This window comes from Neovison vison, chromosome 11, assembly GCF_020171115.1.
Source record: "Neovison vison isolate M4711 chromosome 11, ASM_NN_V1, whole genome shotgun sequence".
Lineage (NCBI taxonomy): Eukaryota > Metazoa > Chordata > Mammalia > Carnivora > Mustelidae > Neogale > Neogale vison.
Window position 1 is genome coordinate 36,710,616 of NC_058101.1, and position 6,000 is coordinate 36,716,615.

The 6,000-nt window shown below is 44.1% G+C and overlaps 1 long non-coding RNA gene across 1 annotated transcript; it reads right to left on the reverse strand.

Moving 5' to 3' along the window:
• Window positions 1-3,284: 3,284 nt before the first annotated feature.
• On the reverse strand, window positions 3,285-5,775 carry LOC122889375. Its single transcript, XR_006380891.1, has 3 exons — window positions 5,464-5,775; window positions 3,765-3,832; window positions 3,285-3,580 (listed from the first exon to the last, which is right to left on the reverse strand). It is a non-coding gene; the product is annotated as an uncharacterized LOC122889375 (long non-coding RNA).
• Between the last annotated feature and the right edge of the window lie 225 nt (window positions 5,776-6,000).

Consider the following 6,000-nt stretch of genomic DNA (forward strand, 5'->3'; position numbering starts at 1 on the left):
CAAATAAATAAATAAGATCTTTTAAAAAAAAAAAGGCACCACAAATAAAATTAATAGAAAAATGAGATTTGGGATACAATATAATACACAGAACAGACCAAAGATTAACACCTATAAGACAAAAAGGGCATTGATAAACTGGCAAAAAAAAGAAGAAAAAAAAGACTCAGAAAAATACCCCCCCCCCCAAAATAATAAAGAGACAATTCAGGAAAGAGCTAATCCAAATAGCAACACTATTTAAATTAATTATGGTTGGGAAATGCACATTTATGCTACAATGAGATATCACTTTACTCCCATTATATGCCAAAATGTTTTTAAATTGAAAGGATCAAATGACTACAAATGGAGTAAAAACTAGAGGATGCAGTGAGAAGGGCACTCTCCTGTACTGTGATAGAAATGTAAATTGTCACAGCCTCTTGGAAACAATCTGACAATGTCTATTAAAATGTAATAAATATCACATACCCTTCTCCCCTCCAATTTCACTCCTGGGAATCCATCCCATAAACATAAAACTACTGGTACAAAGGACATGTTTACAAGAATATTTATTGTAGCCTTGTTTGTAGTGACAAACCCGGAAATAATGCCCATCAGTAAGGGAATGATCCCATAAATTATGTATATTCTCACAAAAGGAGATTTTTATAACCATTAAGAGAATAAATTAGAGCTGTATCGGTTGGTTTTGAGGGATTTCCATGAGGCATTACTGAATGAAAAACTCAAGTGTGCATAATATGAACCCATTCTTGTAGAATAAATAATGGCGGATCGTCATTGGTATGATTACATGTGCATGGAGAAAAAGCTAGACAAATACATCCTGGGCTATAATATGTTTTATTTGCTGGAGGCTGAGATCCATGGGTGATGAATAAGGAAGAGCTCAGGAGAGGAAAATCAAAAACAAGGAAAATGATGAGAACAAAAAAAGACTACAGAATATGTTCACATTTATGAAAAATTCAGTTCATGTATATATAAAGAAACTAAGTGTTTGTTCCCTAAAAGTTTAATTGAAAAAAAAAAAAAATGAACGGCCTTTGATTTTTTTTTTTTTTTTGCTTCCTCTTCAGGGAGAGTCTGCCCTGTGAAGTTGGTCTAGAATGGCTCCTTCCGCTATGTGGAGTAGCACTCACAATGTCTCAGAGCTCTAGAAACAGGCTGTGGGGGACGATGTGTTTTACACCTACCTTTCCTCCTATTTCTTATCTCTCCCCAGCTTCGCTCCCCTGACTTTCCAGGGTAAACAAACAGAAGGGGCGCCTGGGGGGGCTCAGTCGGTTAAGCCTCTGCCTTCAGCTCAGGTCATGATCCCAGATCCCATCAGGCTCTCTGCTCATCGGGGAGTCTGCTTCTCCCTCTCCCTCCGCCCTTCCCCCTTCTTGTGCGCGCTCTCTGTCTCTCTCTGCCTTTCAAATAAATAGATAAAATCTTTAAAAAAGTAAAAGAAAAGGATGCCTGGGTGGCTCAGTCATTAAGCATCTGCCTTCGGCTCAGGTCATGATCCCGGGGTCCTGGGATCGAGTCCTGCATGGGCTCCCTGCATAGCAAGGAGTCTGCTTCTCCCTCTCCCACTCCCCCTGCTTGTGTTCTCTGTGTGTGTGTGTGTGTGTGTGTATGTCTGCCAAATAAATAAATAAATCTTAAAAAGAAAGAAAGGAAAGAAAAAAACAAACAAAACAGTGTGAACATAATATGATCCGTGAGTGAGATAATCTTAAAAAAAGAGAAAGAGGAGCGCCTGGGTGGCTCAGTGGGTTAAGCCGCTGCCTTCGGCTCGGGTGGTGATCCCAGGGTCCTGGGATCGAGCCCCGCATGGCTCTCTGCTCAGCCGGGAGCCTGCTTCCTTCTCTCTCTCTCTCTCTGCCTGCTTGTGATCTCTCTCTATCAAATAAATAAAAAAAAAAAAAAAAAAAGAGAGAAAGAAAGAAAAATGCAGGACTCCTTCCACCTTATGAGGCTGCCATAACCTGTACCAACAACCAAGGTCAGTTTGGAAAAGGAAAACAACAGGATAATTATACTCATGAATATGCTGCCAAAATTATAAATACCATCAAACTGAATCCACATACACATCATAAAAGGATAATAGAAAAGAATTAATTGACTATATAACAGATCAAAAGAAAAAATCTCCTGATATTAATATCTTACTACATGCAGAAAAGCATTCAATAAAATTCAACATTGATCCTGATAAAAAATAGTAAACTTGAAAAAGAAGAAAATACTCTTTTTAAAACCTACCCTACACATAATAGCAAGCAGTGAGTTCACAAGTCCACCCAAGGCTGACTTTGTGTAAAAACAGGTTACGGGAGCAGGGAAAAGTTTCAAGATCATTCAAGTCTTGCTAATTGTAAGACATTCACGCAGAGCACAGCATTTTTGGAGGGACATATACTCGAGGCTCACTGCCTGGGCCATGTTACAGGTCAACTAAAAAGTAGTATTAAGAGGGGCGCCTGGATGGCTCAGTGGGTTAAGCCTCTGCCTTTGGCTCAGGTCATGATCCCAGAATCCTGGGATCAAGCCCCACATCAGGCTCTCTGCTGAGCAGGGAGCCTGCTTCCCTTCCTCTCTCTCTCTGCCTGCCTCTCTGCCTGCTTGTGATCTCTGTCTGTCGAATAAATAAATAAAATCTTTTTTTAATAAATAAATAAATAAAAAATAGTATTAGGAGAAGCAAAATTTGCTAGAAATTGTGGAAATGTTACAGTGTATCCAGCCTTAGTGAGTCAGCGCTCTGGGAGTGCAGGGACCACAAAGTTCAGAGTCTGCATTATCCCCCAAGGGGTTAGGGGGTGGAGGGCACTGCCTGCCTCGCACACCCTTCAGAGCTCAATAAAGACCAGGACTAACTAGCAAGGGGGAAGACTCCTGTCCTGGAGGAGCTAATTTCTACAAACACTTGCTAGAAACAAAGTAACAACAAACAAACAAACAAAACAACCCCCCCCCAAAAAAAACGAAAACAAAAACGAAAAAACACCCATATACGAAGTAAAACCACTTTTCAACCAACATCATCTGTTCTCATAGATACTCGGTCTGAGACCTTCCCAGTGGCTTCCTGGAGTTGGAGCATCTCTCTGAGATCACAGGATGCCATCAGGAGAGCAAAACGGAGAACAGACCCCTTTGGCCATAGAATAATTAGAAGCTTTTCCAAACATTTAAGATAATGCAAATAAAGTTGCTTTTTCGGCGTTTGAAGCAGGGTGCCTGTACCGAGGTCTTATTTTATGACAGTATTTATTCCCGCTCAGTGTCCCTTTCAAAAATAGAACTTCCCCTTTCCCCATCCAAGTGTGTTTTTATCTTTCACCTACAAAAAATATTTGCAATTTCTAAAGTTTCTCAATGTTGACAGTCCCCGGACTCCAAACTAAGCAAGGCTTTCTGTAACAAGTCAGTTTCCAAGTCTGGGGGGATTTTGGTGCTTCTGAGAGCTCCGACTCTGGGGCTACTTGAATTTCCTTCCTCTTTCTCTTCCACATTTTTGCTTCCTTGACCTTTGTGATTGGGGACATTTTTTTCCTCTCTAAGTCACAGTCTCTTACTGTTAAAAAAAAAAAAAAATCTTATCACCATCACCTTCACATTCCCTTTCTGGTTCCTATTGCCGGGAGTCCTTGCTACATTCCAAAGATAGTAAGGGACGCCAGTAGACTGGAGTCAGGAGAGCGTGGTTTCACGGTGGTTGGGTTGGGTGGGAAAAGTCCTGGGTTCAAGTCCTAATTTACCTCATCTTGGCTAAGATGGATCCCCTCTGTGGACTTCCATTTCTTCCTCAGCTGGAGGGAATGTTGTGCTACAACAGGAATTCCAGAAGCAGGCGGCAGATGTAAAGGAAGGAAGCACAGTGAGTGTCAGGAAAATCCTGGTGTCCAGAAGGCAATAGGGGGTGGTGAGGACTGCAAAGATCCCTCACAGGCACTTCCTAAGGTGAGGACTTCTTCTCAACCACAGCAACTCAATTCAGTTACTGTAAGAATGCAGACTGTGTCCTTCCAGTTGTCTGATTTCTAAAAAGAGCCTTGAAATATATATTTTTTTATTTGAATTTCGATTTTTTTTTAACTGCTTGCTCAATATTTGTAGATCATCTCTTTTAAGTAAACCCCTAGAGTCTCTCTTAGGTCAAATGATCCTAAGAATGTGCCTGGTGGTTCTGCCTCATGGAACTTTCAGAGAACTTTCCACATGCCTCCCTCCAGTTTCTGTGAACGTTCTTGGAGCTTTGGATCAGGGTACCTCAGTCCATAGGACTTTGTTGCGGATCTGGGAATGAAGACCTCATCCTCACGGGAGCAACGTTTTGGAGCTAGGGTTTCCTCACAGACAGGTTTCTCCTAAGTCTGATTTCTTGGCTTGGAGTAAGCAAAGGGTGAGCTGGCATTGAAGGTTCTGTCTCAAGACCCGTCTCCCCTCTGGAAAAAGGCCGGCAGCGTTCCATTCGCAAACTCCAGTGTTGGGATTCTTGGTCTTTTCCCTGCTTCATTTTCTCCCATCACTAATCCCACCTCAACTACTCTACATTGTCCAGCTCATCACCAGGAAACCAACCCACAATGGCTGGCGGGTCCTACTAGCCCCAGTGCCTCAGGTCCCTCTCGCATCTGGTTCCTGACGCCCGCCCCTCCTCCGGCCAACATCTCTTAGCTCTGCTCAGCCTTTGAGTCAGCTCTCAGGCAAACACCCTCTGACTTTCCTACAAATCAGGTCTCTCCAGCACTACAGCAGGTAAGGACACAGATAAAACATATAAGACAAAATGGCTAAGAGCCCAGGCTTTAAATGCAGAAACAGCTGGAAAACTCTCTGCCCTTCTCCTGGCGAGCTGCTTCCTGGGAGCAGCAGCTGTAGATCCCTGCCGCAGGTGTTTCTGGCTTGGACGACCAAGGCTTCTAGGTCCTCCTGACCGCTCTGAAGTCATTTCTAACCTGGATCGCCATCCCAGGCCACTGCACTGTTTTCCCGTCCCGCGCTGCTTAACGGACAAACCGTGAGAGGATCGCGCCTTCCCAGCGCCCCTGGGCCACAGCCAGGATGAACGAACCTGAACGACTTCAAACTGCTGTCCTATAAGGGGCCCTGTGACTGTCACAGGAATGCGGGGCCGGACTCTATAGACACCGTCTCTATCTCAGGGATGGGCTGCCTTGAATTGGAACTGGTCGGTGAGGATGTGCAGGTGCCCAGCAGGGAAGCCGGAAGTGGGCTGCGGTTTGCACAGTGAGGTACTGATGGGGTCCTGAGGCTCCTAAGTCAGGTAAGCTACCAAACCCCAGAGCAGGTGGCCACAGGCCTGACCCCCTCCCTTTTCCCCCCACCCCCTCGCCAAGAGTCCTTCCCCTTCATGGACAAGCTGCACCCCTCTCCCCTTCCTCCTCCCCTTCCTGGAAACCCTGCTCCCAGTTGCAGTTAGGGACTTGCACTCACCGTGGCACATGGTAGTCAGCACCAAACAGGTGACATCAATAGTCCTCATCTTAGCTCAGACCTCCCAGGTGAGAAGATTTCAGAGCCTGGAAAATGGGGGAGGGGTGGAAAAGGCTAATGGTTGATTAGAAATATTCTTCATTGAAAGGCACGTTCTTATTTCAGGAATGTTAAAAGATGGGGAGGACGGGGTTCTAAAATGATACAACACAATATTAAAAACCGCGTAGTGTTTTAGCAGGTGAGTGAGTTGTTTGGGGTACAAGGCATATCTATTCCGTCACCTTCCATCATTGATAATGTGGACGGCCATGAAAATCGCAGGAATATAGGACATTTTCATCGTGTTTCCCACTTCACAGCATGTGACTAGGCTTCATCATCCTTCATGCATCCAGGAGAAATTCTAAAGTTGCCAATCTGATTTTCTTCTTCCATCCAGAAAGAATTTGTTCTTACTGGGAGAGAAGCTAAGTTCATCCACAGAAGGAAAGAACAGACGGTGTGGACAGAAGAGAAAAATAACAGCACACGCAG